This window comes from Strigops habroptila, chromosome 5, assembly GCF_004027225.2.
Source record: "Strigops habroptila isolate Jane chromosome 5, bStrHab1.2.pri, whole genome shotgun sequence".
Classification (NCBI taxonomy): Eukaryota; Metazoa; Chordata; class Aves; order Psittaciformes; family Psittacidae; genus Strigops; species Strigops habroptila.
The window spans coordinates 47,903,201-47,929,265 of NC_044281.2; the positions used below are offsets into that span (position 1 = coordinate 47,903,201).

At 39.5% G+C, this 26,065-nt stretch overlaps 1 pseudogene; it reads left to right on the forward strand.

The window, feature by feature from the left end:
* LOC115608270 overlaps nucleotides 1-26,065 on the forward strand; it is a 194,036-nt pseudogene that overhangs the window by 64,338 nt on the left and 103,633 nt on the right.

The following is a 26,065-nucleotide window of genomic DNA, read 5'->3' on the forward strand; positions in this document are numbered from 1 at the left end:
GAATGAACCGGGGGCACTTTCCAGTACTCCTTCCCCTTCCCTATACACAGCCCAATGATAATGTCCTCATGGCTGCACACTGCCAGGGTGCATGGGTAGCATTCAGAGCAGAATTTGTCTCCCAGGATGCAGAATCTGCAGCATGTTGAAAACTGCTTACTTCTTTAACCTACTCTTCATGAACCTGCACGTAGCCTGAATTTGGTCTCAATGCTTTCATAGCCTGAAATCAGCATCTTCTCTGTCCATTTTTTGATAAAAAAAAACCCTAGAATCAAGAAAGATTTTTTTTTTTAATCACCTTTCAGGTGAATGATATCTACACTATTTTTTATTTGTCAAAAAGTCTCCAGATAATAGGTTAGTCACATAATAGAATATCTATTGATGTATTTTAACACACAGTCATAACCTTAGAGTTGAGATTTACCAGCTAACATTTCTGAACTTGTATTGACGAAATAGCCAGTTATTTTTTAATAGCCATCATGTGTGCTTTTCTTCCCCATCTTTGGGCTCCAATTTTGTTATTTCAGACAGTAATGTTGGCAGCCTAATGTTCCCAAAACTACTGCAGCCTTAAATAAATCTATAACATGCCACTATTTCTATATAAACACTGAAAGAAGCCTACTCCATCTGATATGAAAATCCTGGCATTCCTAAGCCTTATTTATGTGACAGTGACAGAGGTCATTTCATTCCTCGAGGCACAGCCAGCTATAGTGGCACACTGTGAGTAATGAGTTATGCTAAGAAAGAAAGGTGTTTAGAAGAAAACCGTGCAGATGTTGCTCAGCACAGCAATCCAGAAGTTCATACAGCGAGGAGCAATTGTCACCGTACATAAACTATGATGAGCATTGTAAAATATAAATGTTTAAGTAAAACTGGCCTTTCTGAGCTGGGTGCAAAAAGTGGCTTCTTTGCACAGCACTCTGCAACAGCAGAGGAGCATGCCCTAGCCAAGAAGACCATAAATTAGTACAACATAAAAAATAACTAATTTTCACTCACAAGGGATTAGAAGAGTGAAATTTTCCACCAGACTTGGAAAAAAAAAAAATCAAACAACAGAAATAGGAAGACCCACCTATCTGTAGCTCACACTTCAGTTTACAATTTCTTTCTCAACCTTCAGGTAGAAAATGAGGAGCATCCCCACAGAAACAGAGCTCTAGGTGAACTCGGACATTTTTAAAGCAGAAAGGATAAGAGATGATGAGCAAAACTCTGCAGCTGATAAGACACCTTACTACTACCCTAGGAAATTTTTTTTCCTTAGTAGATGAATTACCTGCAGTCAGCCTCCACATACTGTTTGGTCATTTGATAACTGGAAAGAGCTGCATTCTTTATATATAGTGAGCAGGAAAGTGACTGGAGCTGGACTTCCCTCAGAGACAGGTCACACTGCTGCATCAGCTCCCTCCCTTCTGCAGCCAACAGCCCATCACAGGGAATGATCACTTTTCAAAAGATTTAAGGTCTAGTTGATTAATTAACTCAAAGTCAGATTCTCCCTACTTTCCTCTTTCTGCTAACCCTTCCGGAAAGACTTCCACAGACTTTGTTCCTACCCCTTCCTGCAAATACCTACAATCAGATCATTTCTTCAAGCTAATGAGATTTCTCTCCTCCCTTCCCCCCACCAGCTTCCCTAGAAATGCTGTCCTTCAGCTCTGTTCATCCTTTGCTCGTTTCATCAAGGCTGTAACCCACAGTTCACTCCTGCACACACTCCCCAGCTCCCAGCAAAGCAACTCCTCAAGGCTTTTCTAACCCTAGCCCATTAGTGATTAATAGAGTTGACAAGGGCAGGTTGGAGGCCCTGACAGCCATTGTGAGGCACCCTTTCACCTGGTGTGATTGATTCCCTGACCAGCCCTTCACCTGCAAGCCATGAGTGTGGCTGAGTGACTCTTGCCCTTGCAGCCCGTCTGCCTTTTGACATGGGTGATGTAGCCAGGAGGGCAGACCCAATCCTGGAGTTAATAGAGTTAATCACCCACAGCTTAGGCATCTGCACCTTACAAGCAGCATGCAGGCTTCCCTATCCAGTGAAGGGAAGAAGTGGGCCTCCCTAAATGTTACCTTACATTGAGAAGGGAGCTTCCCACAGGTGGACAACATAAGTTACTGGCTGGCTCCAGCATCCCTGAATTCCCACAGCTCTCAGGAGATTGGATGTTCAGGTCAGGAAAGTGCTTCCATCTACTTTTTAATCCAGACCTTCAACTCCTACTGAGATGTACCTGGCTATACGTAGTCTCTGAAAGATCAGTACCAGTAAAAGTACATATTTCAACTTCAAACCATTGCTGTTGTCACTGTGAGGCCTCTGCAGTACAATACAGCTCAGGTACTTTCTGGACAGATGGGAAATGGGTAGCTGGTCCTCCCAGATGTGAGCTGCATGCATGTCCTGCCCTTCCCAAGGGAGCATCCCACCCACAGGGCATAGGCTGCACTAGGATAGGAAGCAGTGACTGCAGGTGGGGAGCTGTACATGCATTTGCTTATTTTCTCTGGTGACTGTTTAGGTAAAACATGCAAGCAGCACTGATGGCAGACCCAAACTCAGCACTCCCATCTGCCAGTTCTCCCCGTTTTGGGGAGAAGTGCTTTTGCTCCTGGGACAGTGTGGAGATGGGTGGTTGCACCATTTCTGCCAGTGTTTTGAGAAGCACGTGGCTGAAAGTGGCCTTTCTGAAAGCTCTCAAATTTATCTGGCAAACCCAGGAGTCTTCAGGTACGTGACTGATGAGCAGGGATGGGTTTTGATCACAAAATAAGCATCTCCTCTTTTGCCTTTGGGAACACAACCCATCATCGGAGCACAGTTGGGAGAAGCTAGTAAAACTGGAGGCGCAGCCATGCTGGATGCACTGGCGTCTCCTACCACATCCCAGCCTATGTTCCCCACAGTACATTCAGAAGTAATCAGGGGCATGGAAAAAGGTGAAACTGGAGGTGGGTTTATGCTCAAAATAAGAACAAACAACCGACCTGGGAGAGCTTTGGATTCCGAGTGCCCTGGGGGGAAAAAATAAACAAAAAAATTTTCATATGCAAATTGTTTATTAGGGGGGAATTTGCCAGAGATGGTGAAAGGTCCTAGGATTAAAATCCTCTCCCAAACTGTTTCCCTGAGCTACCTGACCTTCCCCAAGTTAATGACTGAAATCTGTTTTCAGCTAAATACGCTGTTCACAGGGTTCACCACAAAATAGGAAAGAATCTGACTGAGTCTATGTAAGAGTAGAAATCTTCTCCAACACACAGGAAAGGAGAAACTTCTTAGCTTCCAGGGCATTTTTCTGATCAGAATTTTGTGCTTAGAAGTAGTTTTCTGCCCTATACAAAGATCTGCCAGCACACAGGAGAAAGGGAGCAGCTTGTGCCCGGAAGCCATCTGGTCATCCTGTCTGAGGGCATCCTTACATTTCTGTCCCTTTAAAAGGGATGATGAAAAAATATAATTTTATTTTTTTTACAGATATGATGAGTTTGTGGAAAAATACTGCCTAACCTGTCACGGCCATCAGCACACTGCTGCCAGTGATGCTTTCATCTCTTTGCTTTAAAAAGGATGCATCCTGAGATGGGGTTAGGGGCAAAAAGGAAAGAAAAAGTTGATTACTGAACTGGAGAAAAGAGCTAGTGTTTAGCTGAAGGCAAAAAAACCCCTTTTTGAGTCACCTCCTCAGAGTGACTATCATAATAATTATGTGACAAACTATCAACTTGTAGCTCAGTAGCTGTTGAACATATCTGCTGATTGTGAAGTATGCGCCTAACAACATAAAGGCACTACAAGAGGAGGAATAGTATAAAAGACAGAAATAAAATTCAACTCATGATGGCTGTCTGTACATTTAGAATTTGCAAAGTTTGTGCTCATCTCCAAAAGCACTGAAGGAAAGGAAGAAACTGGAAAGGACTGACTGATAGTCTAAGAATGTCTCAGTGTGTCATCACAGAGTAATTTTTTATTTTCGTGTTCTGTGCTTTATCAATAAAATATACCTCTGAAATATATATGTGAGAAAATACAATGCTCGCAGGGAATGAGGCTGGGTCATGACATTTCCCAGGATGTCACTTTGGTGAAGATCACTGGGAGATGCCTCCATCAGTGCCCAGCATCCTTTTGTGTGACCGTGCTGCCTCTCACTACAGCTCCCTCCTTGGCAGAAACACTCCATGTGGTGTGCTCAGAGGGAAGTCTTCCGTGTGAACATTTTCGGCAAAAAGCATTAAAGGCAAAAGTGCAAACAATCTGGCGAGAGTAAATATAGCATCTGCAATGCAGGTGCATTCCATTTGCTCAGTGAGCTCTCCAAGCAGATCAGGGCTTGGTTTGGTTTTTTTTTTTTTTTAATAGGGGGGATATACATTGTCTAAACTCTTTCTCTGCTGTCACTACCTTGTCAGATTCCGATTTTGCAGACTGTCCCTGTGGCAGCTGCAGGAGAAGCAGCAAGAGGAAGATCAATGCCCGCCTCCTGCTTTTCCAGCAGAACTGTTTTGAAAACTCTGTAAGCTGAACACGAGCCTTTAGGGAATGTTTGAAGATAATAAATATCTAATGATAACAGGGGACTATTGCCTTGAGGAGACAATGACTTGTTCTCCTTTGGAGGCAAACTGGCTAACTATGAAGTATCTGAGGCTAACTGTAAATTACCTCTGTGAGGCACACCCCATACAATCACAAGGCTTTCATCTAGTTAATGTAAGAAATAAAACCATTTTCACATGGCCAAACTGGCTGGAGCTGTCAGCAAAAAAGTGAGAAACTTTATAAAGGTGAAAATGGCCAATGTACCGAAAGGTACATAAACCTGGAACTGAGCTGAACTGGAAGTAATCCACCTGAAGAACACAGAAGACACTTGACTTTTCCCATAGCCATACAAATGGTGCTGTGTTGCTGGTGGGGCACAGTTGTGCACAAATGAGTTTGGAAAGAGGATTTTTCAGTTTGGAATAAACTCACGACTTGATGGCAATGAAGAGGGATTTTTAGGGTGGTAAAATAAATATTCCAGAGTGCTATTCAAGTCATGTCCATGTGACCCTATGAATCTGGGAATATCTGGAGTTTGAGCCTCTTTTGCTGCAACTGGTCATGAGGGTTATGCCTAAGCCGGTAAGTGAGACCTACCAAGAGCAGCATGGACAGTGAGTGATGCTGGAAAATCCATCAAAAGGAGTTTATCACAATGGAAAATAAATTAGATTGGTCCAGTTCCTCTTCATGGGTTACTCGAGGCTTAAAAAAGGCAGTAGCTACAAATATGTCACCTGAGTATTTGGAATTGATTTAGTATATCACAATCTGTTACTCCATTTCCGAGACAAGCTCCCCCCAGAAAATTCTGAACTACAGTTTCAGAGTCTGTTGTCATTTGCTTTAAGGAAAATTTCTGTAGTTTAATCTTATGATCCTAGAAATTATGTTAGCAGCTTGGGTTTTCTGAAACCAATGAAACATTCAAATGGCAGATGGTGTGCAGGCTCAGCAGAGATAAAGGTTGCGTGACTGTGCTAGGAATAAAACATAAATGGCCTGGTACATTGTGTTTGGTGGAGTTTTTTGGTTAGGAGGGATTTTTATTGTATTTTTTTCTTACAACACACACCCTGTAGGCACATCTGCATCATCTTTTATAATGCAGTAAGGAAAAAAAAAAGCTTCTTGCATTGCTGACACAGTTTCTGTGACTGGATGACTGTCAAACTAATTTAAATTAAAAAAACCTATTTACAAATATAGTACAGAGAAACGATATTTGATCCAATGGACAGACTGAAGTCTGTCCCAAGGGCTACTGCTCTTATCCTGACAGTAATGTGCATGAACAATGTATTTCTCCCTAATTAAAATGAGTTAATATCACTAACCAAGATGCTTGAAAAACTGCAGAAGAAAACACATTGTAAGCATTCAGTGTTATTAACTGTTACGACAGAAACCATGTTTCTTTGCATCAAAAATTCTTCCAAATTTCCATATTTATGCAAAAACGTTTTTAAAGCCTAAACCTCTCAAATATATTTCAACAGCAGGAAAAAAAGCTTCATAATTCTGATCAACAGAAAGATGCATAATTATATGAATTTTCTTCGAGGAAAGATATAGCATATGTTGTTTATTTATCACAGGTCTTTTGCACTGTCTCTGCTTTTATGAGGGATACTGCTGAGCAGCAGTCATTGCCTGAAGAGAGCAAAGGTTTCTATGCCAGGATTAAGGTAATGCCAATAACCTTGATTTACTGACTTGGCACATCCCTAGGGAATTTATACATTATCAGACATGCTTTGAAAAAAAAGACACAGGAACTTAAACCCTGATCATCATAACCAGTATTGCTTTCATGTTCACTTTGATAAAACGGCTTTCAGTCTGTTTGTTATGGTATTATGGGAAGGCACACCTACAAGGATGATTTGTTGTAGTTCAAAAGTGAAGACAAAAATGAACTTTTATGGTCAGGCACTTAAAATGCTGAAGATAAATTCACACTGAGTGCAAAAGCCAGGTCTAATCCCACTCAAGGATTAGACTGTCACTGTGGCAGCCCAGGAAATTTTGAGATCTTCTGAGCATCTAAGATTTATGCCTCCACGAATGGTGTTCAAAAAATCTGGCAGCCCTTTCTGTCCGATGACTGAAGAACAGTTTCAGGTTTCTTGGAAATGTCAGAATTTCACAGGGAATGGAAATTCCCATTTCTGAGTAACCCCAAGTGCTGTTTCTGCTCTTGTCCCAGGAGAACAGACAGACAGAAATGGCACAACCTGAGCTCTCTCCCCAGTGCATGAGCCACCAAAGCTGTAATGTATTATGTACAGAGAAATTCATCTTCCTGCCATAGCAAAGAAGAGGAATAGGGCAAAAAATTGCACTCACTTTGCACCTGGAGCCGAGTACAGAAGCAATTAGACACTATGTATGACAACTGCACACATTTTCTTAATTGCCAAGTATTTTAAGAATTTCACCTTATAAAGTAAAAGACCATTATTATGAAGATTATTACTATGAGGATTATTACAAAGATTATTATTTTACAAGCAATTATATATTTTCATAATTGATTAAAAACTATTCACAATTTCATAAAGATTGGTATTTTCTAATTAATCTGTCATAATGAACTAAAATTATTTTCTTATTTCTAGTTTTTACCAGAATCATTACAAATTGCAGAGGATGGCAAAGAACATGATTTGACCATTCTGAGTACTGTACCCATTGTCTCTCCACGGCATGATGATTCTTGTAAAATTACTCTGCAACTAAGTATCGAGGATTTGGGTAAGAGTTTTATATATTGGCATCAAATCAATGTGCTTACTTTCCCCTGCATTTATGTTACAATAAATTCTCATAGAAATTATAAGACGTAAATAACAGCAAAGGGGCAGAAGCCATAATATCAGCAAGCTAGGTCATATATTTGGTTGCGAAATAAAATAGATGATAATATCATGCAGAGGTTTTAGGAAAAAAAAAAAAAAAAGTCTGACTAGCAAAAACCTGAACCATAGTCCATTGAGATTTACGGATGAAATAATTATGAGTGGAAGAACTTGTTTCAAATTCCAGGAGTATAAAATTCCATTGTAAGTTTTTGTAGCAGCAATGATTTTAGGTAGAATAATTTCACTAATTATCAATAAGAAACTCACTTGCAGATTTACTATTCAGTAAATGTGAACTGAAGCCTTTTTGCTTTCTTTTGCCGGCTTAATACAGAAGAAAAACATCATTCTTATGCTTATATATTATCCTCTTTCTAAAGGTTTTTTTTTTACTTGAAAACTTTGACAATGTCACTTAGAAAATTCTTGCCCTTTTAATCAGTAAATGCTTTCCTCAGGTTAATCTGCTGGAATATCATTCCTAACCAAGGGGGACATATATATATTTTCTTTCCATTTGCACTAAATAAACCACCCAACTCTTTTTCTAAAAAGGTATTTATTTCTTTTCCATAGGTGACTCAATGAGAAAAACATTTTGAGAAAGGATTACAGCCACACTTTCTCTACCCACAAAAAGCCAGCTCAAAAAAAAGTCTGGCAAAACCTAGATAGTTCCTGATATTTTTCCCTTTCTAAATCCCTCTCCTATCTCTCCCCATCATCAGCCAAGCACTTAGAAGAAAAAAATAATTCAAATGGTATCATAACACAATGATCTTAAACTGAACGGCACCTTATGGTTCCAGCAGCTGTGTTGGCTCTCCTACGTGAAGTACTTTGCATTTCTCCATGGCTCAGTGCTCCTCTGTTCTACATACTGCTCTTGGCTTAGAGTCTCTGCCAGTCCATCAGGCAAACATCCGCTGAGCTCATGTGAACAGATTTTCTTAGATATTGAGTATCTGAGAGCGCAAGCTGATGCGGGGGCAGGGGGACATCTCCAGTCCCCACAGACTCCTGTGGGGAGCAACTTAGACACCTACCATTTATGAGGATCAAATAAGAATTAGTCACATAAACTGTCAAAGTAATTTTTTTTAACTCACATTTTCTCTGGCAATGAATGCATAGTCCAGGAGTGCTCAAGTGGGGGAGGCTAAGTTCAATTGATCACACTGAGACTAAGGCTGACCCCTTGCCAGGGCCTTCTCCAGTCCCACATTGTGCATTTGACTGGAAGAAAGAGGGGATGCAAGACCTGCAGAATCAGCTTTGTTTTCAAGCTGTCAATGGGCTTGATGTGTTGGTGCTCAGAGGTGCCAGGATGGAGGCACAAATCAGCCAGTTAACTAATCTTTGAAGGAAGTTGTTCCTGAAGTGGAAAATCAACTTGTTTCTGCAGCTGAAACAGATAACCAGCTCTAGCCCTTGATTGCTCCATCCTGAGCCTGTCTCCTTGGATGACGCTTGGGTCATTTATGATTAACTGAGATACCTATATATACTTAAGGTTGAGTATCTGCTGCTAGGTGTTTGCATAACTGCATGTTTGGTTTGTGCCCTTATTGTCTTTAGGGTCTGTTAGTTTATCCGAAGAACAACGTGGGCTTCTGAAAAAAGCAAGGTTGGCCACAGTGCTAGAAACTGAAAATAAAACCTATTTTAGCCGAGATTTGTTTATACTGGATAAATTAACTGACAAGCTCCTTGTCTGACGGAATCCATAAAATAACATTGTTGTGCTAATTATGTAGGGAATAAGTAAGTGATAAGAAAGCTAATTACAAGCACAGAAATATCTCTCCAAGTTCAGACAATATCATAATGAATGTCAAGGCACAGCAGAGCCACTGGAGTTCAGCTTCTGTTAAGTTTGTCATTACTATTTTGACAAGATGATTTTCTTTGATTTTAAACTTTTGTTCTGGGTTGTGAGCACAGCTCATGGGGCTATATTGGCAATAACTATTCCTCATGGAAACCTCCAATTTAATTGAATCAAGAACCTTGAAAATGAGCCAGGACTTTTCTATAAGATGTGAAGCAGCCTTTAAGGACTTGATATGAGAGATAATATGCTATTAATATTTGTAGGTTTTTCGTTCAGTTCCTATAGAACTCTACAGGGTTAACTTAAATCATATTTTATTATTAGTTTCCATAAGGAATAAAACATTGATCGTGTTAGAAATACCATCTTAAAATACGTGAATGCCATCTCCTATAAATTATTAAGCAATCCTACAAATGGGGAAAATGTTATGAAAATCACTTATTTCCATATCAGATCAATTACATTGCCACCATTTCTAGAACTTTATTCTTATCACCTGACAATTAATGGTCTGGGAAAACTAAATACTCAGCGAAAATGCTGGCAGTCCTGAAATCAGCTGCAAGAATCTGACTATCTTCAGTAGGGCCACAATTTAATTTTTTACTCACCAAAGGATTCATGAAAGGCTGGGTGGCTTCTTTAGCAGCACATACACACTGTGTAAAATGCAGATGGCTCATAACCCTGTGCTGTCATAATTCAGTGTTTGTAAATAAAAAACATACCTGTGGAAATAAAAATTCAGGTTTGTTCTTTACCTGAGACCTCAGGATGAAGGGTCAAGACCCAAAAGAAGTGAACATTACCAGTCTTGCTGCTAGAAGAGGTCCCTTTAGGAAAGATAAGACATGCAGAAGCAGATCTGCATAATTGACTGGCGTTGCCATTGCCATTTCCGCATTGATTTTGTCTCGATCCATCACTTCCCTATCCATCAGAGATACTTACATAGCCAATACCACCATAGCCTATTACTTTTCCACATTCTTTTAGTGAATTTATCCTCACAATGCCTCTGCAAAAGATAGAAATAAAATTACCATCATTTTACAGATTGGAAAGTAAAGCACCATAGCTAACTATGCCAAAAGTACAAATACAAATCTGCTGCATTTGCCTTCCTGTCATGGATCCAAAGTTTACTAAAATCTCACTCAACTCTACCTTTCCAGATCAAAATTCTGTTTATTTTAAATTAAATAACTCCTTATAATAAAGCTAGTGAAAGATTAATGTTTCATAGAAACACAGGCTCATCTCTTTCTTTGTCATGAGAACTACTCATCTTCATTCCCTGGGCATGGAACCATAAAGATAAGACTGTCATTCCAGAAATATGAGCACCTGTGGAAAGAAAAGCACCACTGAGTTTTAGTAAACTGTCTACTGGGGGGGGGGGGGAATGGAAAGCACAGAAAAATGTGCAGAGGGATGCCAGATTCAGTCAGTCACAGCTGTCTTCATGCAAACCCCATCTGGTTTCAAGGCATGTGTGCCCTGCAATAGGAAACATCTGTGTTGGATGGTAAAGAGGGAATGGGCAACTGTTTGGATAACTCTTGTCAGACTCAGTGTTTGTGTTCATTTTAGATAGCCAGTTACTGGGTTCTCCAAACATCGCTCTTTCATCATGCCAGGTGGATCTGCTGCGGATGCCCTGCTCGGAGAGCAGCTGTGCAGCCGCCACGCTAACAGTGACAGCCGCGACAGACTTTGCTCAGGATGGGAACCGCATCATCCGCATCAGAGCTGAGCCAGTCGGATGGAGGGATTTGTTTGGAGGGCTTACACACCCAATGATATGAAGGTTGGGTCCTAAAATAATTTGGAAAACGTCAAATTTAAGTGGGAGGATTAGTATCAAAGAAAATGAGACGCTGATAAACCTGAACCATATAAATATTTGGGGGCAGCTGTTAGGAGAGTAAACCAAAACAGCCTCTTTATAAACCAAGCAAATGAAAATGTGTAGTCTTCTGCTTTAACAGATTTAGGTTGGATTATTAGTCAGCACATCAGTTAAACCATCAACTGGATTATAGATGTAACCAGGCATACTTGTGAATGCTGGGAGAGAGGTAGAACTTAAATTAGGGAATTAGCACCTTTTCAAGAAAGAGGGAGAGGGAAAATCAAGGGTTTAGAGAACAGTTTCTGAAAAGGCAGAGGAAAGGCAGCGCCATTGGTAATGAGAAAGGAGGATGGGACTCAGCATAGGTATGTTCAATTTGTGACTAAGCCAGGATTCACCAGGACACCCCCAGCAACACATGCGGCTGCTCCATCTCTTCATTCGTTCCTGTACAACATGTCTAAAATAAAAATAAGAAGCAGCAATCAGGGAGAAATGCCATGTTTTCCCTGCAGAAAGCCTGGCCAAAGCAGCCTGGTGAGCAGGGCCCAGCCTATTGTCTGTGAAGTTGTTTTAGGGCCTTCGCTGGGAGGTTTGAGAGCTGTGATCCCACTGCCTGAAAGAATAAACCAGAGCACAGATTTGACTCAGCTAAATTTCTGAGAGTAGTGGCACATCCAAGCTGGTATATATTAAGTAACCGAAAGCAAACCCCCAGTGAAATCTATAATTTCATTGCCCTAATATTTGTGGATTTGCTCATGAGAAAATGAGATTAAACAGGATCAAAAAGAATTTTTGTCTTCAAAGGTAAAATGCTTAGCATAGGACTGTATCCTTTCCTCTCCAGCATAGGCTTCTTTTAAACTTTTTAGGATTCTTTCTTAAATAAGAAATTGCAGCTAATTCAGTGTAGCGCACTCACATCCCCACATTTTTTCTTGATGTTACAAATGCTTTCATTAAAATATGAAAATGTAGCAAGTGTGAAATGGGATTAATCAATTTTAATAATAAATTCCATCTATCTCAGTTAAAACTTGATCTATGGAAACATAATAGATACTACTTTCCCTCCTCCCCATTTCCCTGTTGCTGCTTTGTGGTTAATTAGAGGCCTTAATGTAACACAGTTCCTACAACATATCAAGGAAAAATCCATATATTAAAATCCACATAATCTTTAGTCCTTCAGACTTGTTCAAACACTTCTGATTTATCTGCAAATTGAACAGAAATGGTGGGCAAAACATCCTGAGAAGTCCAGACACCTGATAAAGCAGATTATCTTCAGCAAACTAACACTGCCTGTACTTAGGACTTGCATACTCTGTTGGAATCATGCAGGAAAAGAGCAGAACAGAAAATGCTACATGGATTTACTTGTACAAAGGTTTTACTTAGGAAGGTTGTGGCCATGGAGAAAATGGGAAAATTCTGAGACAGTCCTTTATATCACACTGTAGATACAAATCATACAATTGACCTCAGATTGAAATACTGTTCAAAGAGGTTTTTAGTCCTCAAGACGATCACTCTAATAGTTTGGTATGCCAGACACTGGTGGATGTCTAAGCAGTGTCTCTGTGCAATGTTAAGAGGCATTTTGAAATACAAGATAATGTATTGCCACAGGTGAAGAATTTTGTCAGGAAATGTTGTTCTATCTTCACCCTCTTCGTCATTTATTTAATTTCACCACTGTTCCTAAAAGCTAAGGTCTGTTTTGTCATTGAAAGACTGCACAAGGATATAGCAGCCATTCTTTTTTCCTGCTCTGCAGATCATAGTAGAACTAACTGAATTGCACCTCTGGACTTCTCATGGGCAAAGAGTGATCGAAGAATTAACAGCCCTGGCAGGTGAGATATGGGAAAACTATAACACTTCATCACTCCCACCAGTATGACTGGGAGCTCTTCATATTACAAACCACTACACAACCCAGTCTTCCACTTCTGAGAACTGGATAGCAGGGTATTCAGCCATGAAAAAACCCCACCATCTTGAGCAGATGTTGCAACACCCAGCACTGCCTGAGATTCAGGTATTGCAGCTTCAAAGGGAGTTGCCCTTCCTCCGGTTTTCACAGGCATATCTTCTTGCAGGGTGCTAGGACTTAAGACCTAATGTAGACCCAGCTTGTGCCCAAGTAACCAAGAGCTGATGCAGCTGAAGACCTCTGTTGTTGTAGTAGACCTTTTCTTCTTACTGTAGTAGATCCTACCCTCTTTTATTCATGTGCCAAAAGCACACAGCTCCAGTGTCTGGATTTGGGGCCTCATCACCAGTACCCCACCAATAACCTGCATATCAAATATATAAATCAACCATTCAGATGCTGTATCAGGAAATCTAAGGCCAAATTAGAGGACAGGCTGTGACTACTACTAAAATATGCTAATGCTACTTAATTACAGCATATCTTACACCATACTTCAAGCATTAAAATTAGTTCAATTTAATGAGCATTCTCTTGATAATTTCAGTGAATAATCTACTTAGCAAAAAGTTTTAATAAAAAAGCTTCATTTTTTACTAGATAAAGAAAGGTAGAGCATTACATCAGGTAGACTAGGAGCACTTTGTACTCCCTTACTGCATGTGATTAAACTCTGTTGTTTGAAAGCAAAGCCTATCTATCTTGTACCCATTCGCAATCATGTTTTAGAAGTCAGACTTCAGTTTGTACTTGACACATGAATCCTGACCCTAATGTTTTGTGAGGCACAGTAATGAAGAAAAACTGCTGTGCAGACTCTATTCATTACACATTTCATTTTAACTAGGTCACAGTTCAAGACCTCCCAACAGGGAACTGCTACTCTTTCACTGATCCACACATTATCACATTTGATGGATGGTGAGTATTCCTCTTCAAAATAATTTGGCTCAATTACTGCAGTTTTCAGTTTCTGGATGTAGCATGAATTTGGTTTTACATTAGAATATCAAAAGAGTGTTGTACTAGTTTGCTTATAGTGAGTAATGCACTGCTTCAATAACTTATATGGTTTCCTACAAGCTGTTTATACTCCTTTTAACAAAAGGACTAGAAGTGGATTAATCTTGAAGCAGCAATGGTTTTGAGTCTGAATAATTTTTACAAGACAAAGGTCAGATTCCAAAATGTTCTTCAAACAGAACCATCATTAATGACTTTGAGAGGGCGTCTACACCATGTGGCATCATGACAGCTACAGCCCAGTTCCACGTCAGTGAGCCATTACGTCCCCATAGCAGCACAGCACGCAGGGACAGCCTGGTCCTTCTCAGCAGTTTAGTAACACCTGATGCAAAGTCATTCAGCCCAAGGATACTCTTGCATTCTTCTGCTTCCAGAGCTGGTTTACACACAGCTGCATCTCTGCATGGAGTTGACAGTCATAATCACAACCAAAAAAACCCATAAAGATGGCTGCACTGCCTCAGACAGAAGTCCAGAAATGATAAGTGGCAAATATCAGTGCAGAAATAAAGTTGTATGTCCTCCTGTACTGTTCAGCAGTATAATTATTATCGAGCAATAAGCTGCATAAAGTCTTAATGAGCCAAAGGTAGTATCTTTGTATTTGACAGCCTGTACTGTAGAGAACTTTTCTTCAGTTAACTTCTCTTCCCAATCACTCATGAATCTATTTACCCCAGCTATTTAACATAACAGAAAGCTTTTAAAGTTTGCATCTAGCATGTTTGAATCAAGGTTGCTAGCATTTCAGATCACATTCCAGGTTTGTCATTCCGCCATTAACCTCCTAATGGTACAGATGACTTTAGGCACACAGCATCCACATGGGCTTGGTGGGTGTGATATTCAAATTTTGATATACTAATGTCCCAATTTTAGTCCAGCATGCTCTGGAGGTAGCATCTGAAATGACATCAAACCTGGAGAAATGGGTCTACGGAATGTGAGTAAGAAAGGCAGTGACTCCATTAAAGGTTGTACATCTGCCTCAAATAAAGATTTCACCTGAACTGTGTAGTCTCAGCTAGGAGATTAGCTCTGCACATCTAGGGCTTTCCAGTTACCCTTCTGCTTTGCGGAATACCATTTATAATGTGGCCAGGAACTTGTTTCCTGCAAGTTTGGTTGCTTGATATATAGAAGTGGCAGAAGAGCTACAAGAGGCGCAAAATCATTCCCATGCCTCATGTATCTACAATTATTTCAACTCTGGGATATTAAACTAGATTAGAATATTATTTTAAAACTCTCTACACATTTATATTCTAAACTATTCCCTTCTGATTTAGGGCTAAGAATGGACAGTGATCTCCCAGGTTGTTGTATTTAAGAAGTCATAAATTACTGTAAAGTGCCTCTTGGAGTGGGGAAATGCTCTCAGTCATGTAGCATATTTATACATCGTTTCCATGGGAAAAAAGGTCTAAAGTAAAACAAAGCCATTTTATTTGAATAACTCGTTTTGCTACCCTGTTATTGATAGCACAGGAAACGCTTTCAAGTGTGAGGCATCCCTGCCCATGGCAGGAAGGGTTGGAACTAGGTGATCTTAAGGTCCTTTCCAACCCTAACCATTCTATGACTCTATGCTTCTAAGCAATTTACAATTCTGTTTGAGCACAGGGAGTTTGGAAAAGCCCGTCCTTCTGTGGCATCATGCCTCAGAGTCACACAGCCTTGAAACAGAAAAAAAAACCAAGATAGCTTGGCCCCTCAATAACGTCTTCCGTGTGGACAGACATTCATTACTGCTTTGTCCAGTGTAGCCTTAAATGAGCCAAGCTGATGGGGCTTCAGCCATCTCAATAATTAGGTTATTTCAGTAAGATATATCACCTCTTGAAATTCAGCCAAGTTTCTTACCCATAATTTCACAGTCCCATTACTCCTACTTATATTTCCATTTATTATTGTAAATAATTTCTCTTTCAATTATTGTAATGATTATGCCACCCTATTACACATCAGTTAAGTGACTTCTCTGTCTGCCTAACCAAAAAAATGTTAACACATTAGCAAATTATTTTAAGCTCTCCATTTAAGGAGTGGGGAATGCAACTCTTGCTTCTGTCCTGATACAAAACTTATAACCTAAAGACAAAGGCTGACACAGAGGTAAGGAACTGAAGCATTCCCTTTGGTCATGAAAAGGTAAATGGTGGAAAATCATGTTTGAAATAACATGTGCGTTAGGTGATGTGAAGAATTGTACAAAAATCTTGTGGACTTAAGTAAGAAATCCTATGAGTGTCCCTCAGTAATAAAGAAGTATCAGAAAGAGACTGATCTGCAGATTGCAAACAGTGAAGCAAGAGAAGAGAAAAAGCTAAGAGAAACTTCACCTAGGGACTACAGGGCAATAGGCTGTGAGGATGATTACAGCATCAGCTCTTTGGGCACCTGGCGCTATGTCAACTATGAGTGAACTGTAGACACTGGCTCGGGTAGAACATTACGCAGGAAAGAAAAGAAACATCCACAATTAGTCAAAAAGAACTGAAGGGAACAGCAGACTTTACCCATCTCTATATAGCTACAAAGGCAGCAGCAAACGAAGCTTAATAAACTATCAGAACTGCTTCTGAGATCAACAGCAGAGCATCCATCAAACAATATAACCTATGGAAATCCATTTATTCCACTACAAATCCTGTAGGTCAGCTTACAAGGAGCCACCAGACTGAGATTGAAATGTAGGCAGAGCTGCTGTGGGTAGGTGGCGACCACTTGTCTCTTTGGCACCCTTTGGCACCCTTTGGTTAGATAATTTTAAAATGTCATGAAAATCAAAATACTGAAAGTTGGTTTTTTTTGGTAGTAAAATGTTCCTGCTGAAATGGTCACTTCTAATATATAGGCTGTTTGTGAGATTTTTCAATACTTCATTTTGTAACTTCTATAGTGATATTTTCAACAGTTTGTAGTTGGACATACTGAGCTCACATTACACCTGAGGTAGTTAGCTATTCACTAGATAACTGAAATATCTAACTCCTACTTCTAATGATAACACTCCCCTTTGGAATGCCTCCTGCTAACATATTTCTGTAGAAATATTTATCACGTAATCTTCCTTTTTGACCAAAGGAAGTGACTGAAAATCAAAGAAGAATGTGTCATATTTTACAGCGTAAGCACAATCAATTTGCGTATATTGGAGCATAGATGTGAAATAGCGTTAATTATACCAGCTGAAGTCCAGAGAGAGCACTTCCCTTTATAGCAAAGTACCTTCTAAATTCAACAAATGTGAAAGCCTGGTAAAGCAAAAGTATAGCCCTCATTACAAGTTATGGCACATTATAAATAGAAAAGCTTTTCATGCCATAAATTGTAGATTCTTAAATATGAAGTACTAGCTTAAAACTAAATATGCAGAAAATCCTCTTAAGGAAAAATATAAAAAGGGAAATATTTCTTCATTGGTGAACTATATATATCATTCATGTTATTTTGCATTTTACTTTACAAAAGAAAAAGGGTTTTCAGATTTCTCAAACACTGATGCTTATCCATCCATCAGTATTATCACAGGGCCAATGGCACCATTTCCTGCTCAATCACAAAATCCCTCAGCTTGCACAGCTTCATGCTTCTGGTTGGCTTTAATGGCGTTTATTGTAGTAACCTGCAGCTAAGCTCTGGGCATAAGCAGCCCTGCCAGTGGTGCTGTTCTTTTGGATAGTTTGTAGAAGTTTATATATCCCCAAGCACCCAGTGACTGTGAAGGTAACCCAACAGCTTTGGTCCCTGGGAACAACATGACTAGTCCTTTAGTGATGAGCACTCTGAAACCAGAGAACATCCTCCAGCATCACCCAATACTTCCTAGGGTCACAACTAGCTAAAATAGATCTTACTAGCAAGGAAAGAGGGAGCCTGGAGGGACATGTCAACAAATCAAATTTTTTGGTGCCAAAACTGTGGTGGGAAATCTTTAGGAGCAGCAACATTAATAACTGAATTAATAAAAAGATGAAGTGGAGCTTCCCCAACATGAAGAAGCTCTTTACATTGAGGGTGGCAGAGCACTGGAACAGGCTGCCCAGGGAGGTTGTGGAGTCTCCCTCTCTGGAGGCATTAAAAACCCACCTGGACATGTTCCTGTGCAACCTGCTCTAGGTCCTGCCTTGGGTGGGGGTTGAACTCAGTGATCACCAGAGGACCCTTCCAAACCTAATGATTCTGTGATTCTGTGAATACTAAGCCCATTGTGTTAGTTAATCTAACACTACTAGTAGCAATTGCTTATATATATTTATATTCCTTTCTGTCACTCTCTTACAATAAACCAACTGAAATAATTCCTATAGCATCTTGCTGTCAAAACCAAAGATTTAGGAGTATTTTATAATTCTTGGATTAAGAGCATAACTTGAGCCATGACTTCATGCTAGGACAAGAACTTCCTGCATCCCTTGAGAAACAACCCAAACGCATAGATGGAGAGGCAATCCCTTTCCACCCGGTAGATCCATTGCTGCAGACTAGTAGTGAAGCAGGATGAGGAAGTGCGCTGAGGCCAATTTAGATACAAGTAGTGGCACCTGGCTCAGAAAGAATACACAGAGCTCTTGTGCAAAATCTCCAGTAACTGTACTTCATGCTTTTAGTGCCACAAGCAATTTCTCAAATGTTGTCCAAAGAATCATTATGAGAATTACAGATGTATAAACACCACAAAATTTTACCTGACTGCAATTATCCATTCAAGTAATTCAAAGGCAGCTAAAAACTTCAATTTAGACACATTGCTGATTTGTTAACCACTATGCAATCTATGCCATGACTTAATTGAAGGACTCTAAGTGACTTACAGGCAAGTTGGATGGGGTGTCAATGCTTATTAAGCAGTAAATAGCTCTCATAATAGCAATGATATTTATATGCATATGGTAATACAGTCTTATTTACCACATACCACTGATCAGTCTGGCTACAGCCATTCTGAGGCGTTATTTTCCATCAACCTCCCTAAACCTCTCTCCTTCTAAACTCCCCCTGTTGAAGGAAACCATGGAAGGTGATTCTCATAAAATACCCTGTCTCCTCTGTCCCCCTTGTGAAGATGCCTAAATGGAGCTAGTACTTGATGTTAAAAGAGATTATCTTTTTTTTATGTTGTCCTTAGTTCTAATCAATCTTAGCAACAGCAACTGCTCAGTGTACTTAGGATTTATGTACCTGATTAGAAAATAAGATGAGACAGAATCATTCAAAATCTTATCGGTTTTTGGCCAACTTCACTAAGTTTTCTAAGATAAAAGATAAAGTCATATGTATTTTCTAGCAGAGAAAAGCAGCTGGAGTTTAAACTCTTACTGTGTTTTAAGCTACACAGCTTTCTATGGCTTTTAATCTGAAGAGAAATAACATGCAGATATATACATGCTAAAAAAATGTAGTTCTTAAGCCATTTGTTCCTCTGTACAGGAAACACTAACAGACTGAAAAAATATTGATGTTTGTATGACAATGCTTAAAAATAAACCTGTTATTTAGTTGTGGTATTTTATACATTCCTTTTTACATTTTGTCTTTTTATTGAAGAAAATAATACTACTTATAAGCTTATAGCTTAGTTTCCATATTACTTAATTTCAGAAAAATCACATTTAAACCTAAATGCAGTGCCTTAAAGGGAAGTAGAATCATCCGTTGTTTTAAAAGATGGCAGCTGTTGGCTTGTGAGAAGAAAACTCCAAACATATATAAAGTATAAAGCTATTGTTTTCTTCACCTTTACGCCTCACATTAGGATAAAATAGAGTAAGAATAATACAAGCTTATGGAGTAAGAAAACAAAGAACAAGCAGAGGAAGATTCTCTCACAGGTCCCTGTTGAGGAAACCCAAAGGGCTACAGGTGGGATGAGTTTTACCTGGCTCGTGAAGAGGGCAAACACTTGCAAAGTCATTAAAGTTATTCTGCTTACTCAGATGGAGCAAGGACTTTCTGTAAAGAGAGACGAAAGTCTCCGATTTTTCAACATGCTACACTGTGCTGATTGCCAATCCGTTTAGAGCAAAAGTTGTGCTTACAGGAAGGTTGTTGAGGGGAGGAATCAACTTCATTTTAACAGGTTTTCAGTAGAAGCCCAGTTTTTCATATGAAGTATTCACCTAGCTGCAGTCAGTCTTGTAAAAGTTGGTGATTAGTCACAGAAAAGGTTATTTGAGCACTGATTTTGCTTTGAAGAATATCATTCGGTAAACCATTCAGTTAGAACCAAAACATATTTATTAAGGCCTGGAGCCAGGGACTTTTTCCCATTTGCTTTTTATCAAATGTTTATCCTTTTTATCCATGCCCATTGCCATAGCAGCAGCTGGGAAACAGCTACCCACTTTTCACATGAATTCTTACACACTTCCAGCTAATAACTGTGACAGCGTTCCCTTGGCTACAGTGCTGGAGAAACGCTTCCCCTTGGGGTGATTTTCCCTCCTTCAAGGCCAGCCACCACACTGGTCTAATTAAGGAGCACTGTTGTAAAGTACCAACAGCCGTCACATGGGTTCTGGATGTTCTGGGTCTCTAAGTCCTCTTATTGTTTGTTGCTGTTTAGGCGCTACGATAACTATAAAATCGGCACCTTCCTTTTGTGCCAGAGTGTGTCGCAGGCATTTGAAGCGCACGTTCGGCAGTGGGATTGCGGAGGCCACCGCTCCGCCACCGCCTGCAATTCTGGCATGGCTGCATGAGAAGGGGGTGACACCATGGTGCTGGACACCTGCAATGGCCATTTCCGGGAGAGCAGAGCCCAGTTAGCCATCCAAAGCACCAAGGCATCACCACATGTCAAAATCCTAAAGTCCTAAGGAGGGAGAAAAATAACAGTATGTGGATATTTGAGTACTTCTGTTGTTGTTGTCCTTTAAAAATGTGAGGTTAATATTTCTGAATTACTAATGAAGTCACTACAAAAATACCTATTTGAAGCCATAAGAGTGCCTGCAGGCAAATGTACCAAAAAACAAGATGCAGGGAAGAAGCTGGTTAAAGTGTTAGTTTAACAAACTGAAAAACAAAACAAATAGCTCTGGTAACTACTCAGAGACATAGCAGAGTGCCAGTATTGTTACTCTCTAAAGTACGGCAATCCACTCTCAGTTTGTTTATGCTAGGCACTACCCAACTGTACTGCATAAAGCAAATTTCTTTGCAGAGCTTATGATGTAAATATTCAAGGGAAGATCAGAGGTAGCAGAATAATGTAGTTTTAGAGTAGAACAGTAAGACAGTATTAATTAGATCCAGATAGCCCCCAAAAGCCATGAAAATGGGCTGCAAATGTACATTTGGTACAATTTCAAGTATTTGCCTAATAAATGTATGGCCACAAGATGCTTTGCACGAGTATCACTTATCCACACTAATCCAGTGAAGTCACTGGAAGAATAAAAGCAGGCTGCACCAGGGGCTTTGGTGAGGAGAAGAGCCATAAATTATGGCCAAGAAGATAATTTTATCTTAGAGTTGTTATCAAGATTTGTTGCCAGGAAACGTTTTAGGTGAAGACAGGTCTACAATAGAGCCAGAATGATGCAGGGAATGCCTGTGCTTGGCTGTTCTTGTGATCTCGCTTGGAATAGATCTTAGTAAGGCAGTAATTGAATGTCTGTTAATTATAGAATAAGGAGAAAGCAGGAAGCAAGCTGTCATTTCATTTTGCGACTGAATGCTACATAATTACTCTTTCATTACTAGAATAATCTTAGCAAGGAATCCCTATTCTCATTTACACCTCATGTAAGTCTCAGCAAAACAAATTGTGACACACCCAGGACATGAACCTGAATCCTGCCCTGATCTGAATGGGAATGTGTAGGAACTGTGCAGCAACAAACACGATCCCTGATCAGGCCATAGCACATGCTGCATCCCAATTTGCTCAACAGCTGCCTGTTGCCAACCTTGCACAGCACAGGAGCTGGCTCCCCTGCAGCTCCTACGCTTTTTCAGGCTGATGCTTTGAATTGGTTAAGTCACTCTCTTTCCTGTGCAAGGTAACAGCTTCCAGCAGCCAGTCACTGCATATCTCTGAAAACTGAGGTCTCAAAAAAACTTCTTTGAAGCCTCAACCAATTGGCAGCATTAAATCCAGGTGGGTTACAGAAAACCTGGGCAGCTTTTAGCTCCTTAGTAGCAGATGGGATGCCTTGCCTGAGGCAGCCTGAGGAGGAGAAAGAGTAACAGCCCTCCGAATCACTGAAATAAATCCACATCTAGATATATTAATCCAGACAGTATGGAAGACCGAAGCAGCTAATGCAGTCATGATTGCAAGGGTTTTGTACACAGCCTTGTAGGAAATGCTCCTCCCTGTAGTAAAGCATGTAATTAGAAGGCACAAATTTATCTAAAGAAGGAAATCAGATCCTACCCAGCACTGTGTCAACTGCAGTTCTCCTGCTCTACCTATCAAGTCACTAAGAAAAAAATAACTCATCAGGCCTTTTGAGCATTATGTTGTGGAATCTTTTTTTTTTTTTTTTTAAGCTTACCTTGGGAAGCAAAACACACAGCCAAGGTCAAGGTACAGCCAAGGAGGATGTGCAGTCAAGACCTTCTGATGTCTTCAAAGAACTTAATTTATATGATAGCTTCCATTATTCACCAAGTCAAATATTTTTTTTTAAAGGATGCTTTAAAAAGGTTGCTGGTCAAACACAGAGGGCCTGAGTTCAAAACATAATGTTCCCAGCTGTTGTTCCAATCAGTGACACTTTGCAGTTGATAAAGGAAATCACTCATGGAGAGCTCCTCAGAAAGTATTCTCATGCCTGAAAAGATGTCTGGGAAGCTAAAATGGAGAAGATTATTGTTTAGTTCAGCCAAAATGCGAACTTTGGAGTCCAGCACAAAAATACAAACATAAGCTAGTTGCTTCTTCACAGATGTGAATGGATTTGCTGAGAAGGAACATATAAAGGACCAAAAAATCCCCAATGGAAGAAAGAAAATCAACAGCCATTATTTGGCTGCATAAATTATACTTAAGCAGGGGTCACTTTGAAAAAGGAAAATAATTATTTTGATATTATTGTAATGAGATGTTTCCAACTCTTTAATGTACTTTTTAAGATTAACTGAAAACATTTAATTTTGGATAAAAAAAAAAAAATAAGGTTACTTATCAGGATAGAGTGCTCCTACTCCTGGCCCAGATCAGTTTCAAAATAACTTTCATTTTACCTGTAAAAATAAAGCAAACAAACAAAACCACATTTCAGTTGAATAGATTTTTTCTTTTTCTTTTGGGTTTTTTTTTTTTTTTATTATTTGGTTGGGACACCAATCTGAAAAATCCATTATCCACACAGTTACTTCTTTGTCTTAACCTCAAGATTTTTTTTTCTTTTAAAGGTCAGTGTAAGCCTACCACAAGTTCTTTAATGAGAAAATTGCTTTATCCACTTTAAAACACAATCATTTTCTGGGTAATCCGGCCTTGGAAAATGAAACGATTTTTCAGAGGGAAGAAAGCTGTTTTTCACACTTGGCAGTTTATCTGAAAGAAATTATTTCCCAGGCAAAGACACAAGGATGGTCTTATTGTCTTGGAAATCACTTCAAAAATTAGCTGGTAACTTACCAGTGGGAAAACTTCAATGGATGTAATTATTAATTTAAAAAGAAAGTACTCATGCAGTTTCATATTTATGTAATGCTATCAGCTATTAGTACCACAGAAACTGAAAGCAAGCTAAATAATAGCACAAATAAATATTTATAGTGTATCTAAGTGATCTTAAATTACCTCTGCCATCACCAATGTCCTACTTCGATATTTCTGTTTATAAAAAGGGACAGTTTCTATTGCATAAAAAGCTCGGTTACAGCGTTAATTCAGTAGGGTTTTTTTCTGCCTCTTCAGATCCTGTTCCCTTCGGGAGCGTTTGTTTGAGCTGATGTGAGCAAGTGGGGAATAGGTCTGACAGTGAGGATGCTGGGCAGCGACTTCAACAGCACCAGAGGTTTGTGTGGCCTCTTTGATGGGATCAGTCACAACGACCTGAGCAATGTGCCCGAGGAACACTTCATAGAGGAGTGGAGGTACAAAGCCAGAGAGGATCCCCCATGGGAGATGCTTTGTAGCACTGTTTCAAGGGGTGTTGATAGGTTTACTTCATTACATACTCCCCTAATGACCTGACAGAGAGATCTGCTTAATCTAGCAAGGGAAGTCTGGAGACCCATTACCATCCTAACAGCACAGGAGTTAATTTCAGTCAGCACAATACACATAAGCAGCTACTGAGAGATAAGTTTTATATTTGTAAGTGATGTCATGTTAACACCTGTGTTAAGATCTCACTCAGCTGTTAAAAAAATGCGGTTTTCACCCACATTAGAAAATGTAGATAACTGACAATAGTGATTAATTAACGGTTTGGTATTTCCCTTGTTCTTTTATTCCTGAACACTAATTACAGTATGTGAGTATAGATTAAATATTACATTTTGACAAAGTGTGGTAATATATGTACCATGCTAAAACTTACTATCTACTCTACTAATGATGATAGTGAGCTTTGAAAACTTGGACTTTCTGAGATAGATGGTCTGGAACCAAAGGCAGGAGTCTGGTGCTCTAACATATCATTGTCCTTGCCCCTGCCCCTGTCCCTGTCCCTATTCCTACTCTTACTCCTATTCCTATTCCTATCCCTATCCTTATCTCTATCCCTGTCTTTATTAGTTCCTATAGCTGAACATTTTAATTCCTGTTGCTGAACATTAAATATGCCTAATAGGTTGACTGTGTAGGTTTGTTTGTGAAGTGTGTTTTGCAAATAAGGAAAAATAAGGCGAACGACCTTAACATACCACTTAATCTGTACATGGGAATTTAGCACAATTTTTTAATAGGTTTTTTAATATATTTTTTATAGATTTATTTATAAAAATTCATAAATACTTATAAATGCATATTTATAAATATTTAGACCTATTGCATTTCAGAAAATAAACAAACACCTCTTCCATATTCTGTTTATATTCAATGGGCCTAAGTAATGGCAATTTAATGGCAATTTTCACCTGTCTTTACAAATTGTACTATTTAGAATTCAATAGCCATCTTTACCATCTTAATGATGTGATTATCAGTGAGAGCTTGCTTCTGGAAAGGCAAATGGAGAAGTAGTTTGGTGCAAAAACCAACCAACTGCTGACTACACAAAAAGGGGCTAACAAGTTCCTTAGGATGACCAGTTCAAAGCAAGTTTGTTGAAAGATCAGAAGCCAAAGCACACTATATAGGATTTTACTTGTAAAACAGTGAGGAGTTTTCTAGTGCTTGGCACATATAATGAAGATACTTCAGGGAAGGCAGGAAAAGCTCCTACTAAGTGAGAAGGGCAAGAGAGGTGATGAGTTTCACCTTGCAGTACCCTCAATGATGGACTCTCAAGAACCCTCCAGACCCTGATTAAAAAAACAAGCCAGCAGAAAGGCTAAAGCCACCTTCAGAGGAGACTGGATCGGTCGCTCATCCACCCATGGAGAAATAACACAGCAAAAAACAAAACCTAGAGGGCAATTTTTCTGCTGTTCTTTTTAATTTCATTTTAAGTAACACTGAAAGCATGTTAGGTTTTCTTCAGCACGTGAAGCTAGTCTGAGTGCCCACCATCTGGCAGTTCAACTCTTTTTCTGGCTTCCACCTCTCTCAAGCATCTGCAGGGCTCTGAATGACACAGATCTCTTTTAAAGACCAGCTCTCCAATGCGACTTCCAAACAATAAAACAACATCAGAGCTTCCCAGCCCTTAAACAGCATCCAGGCAAAGAAGAGCTGAATTTTAAAACACTATTTTAAGTAAGTAAAATAGATTTTACAAGCTATTTTTTCAAGTCTTTCAAGAAACCAGCAGGAATGCTATTGGTTTTGGAGTCTCTCTCTATGAGAACATCCAACTCAGTTTGAAAAACTTGTCTTTAGCTTTTCCTTGATTATAAT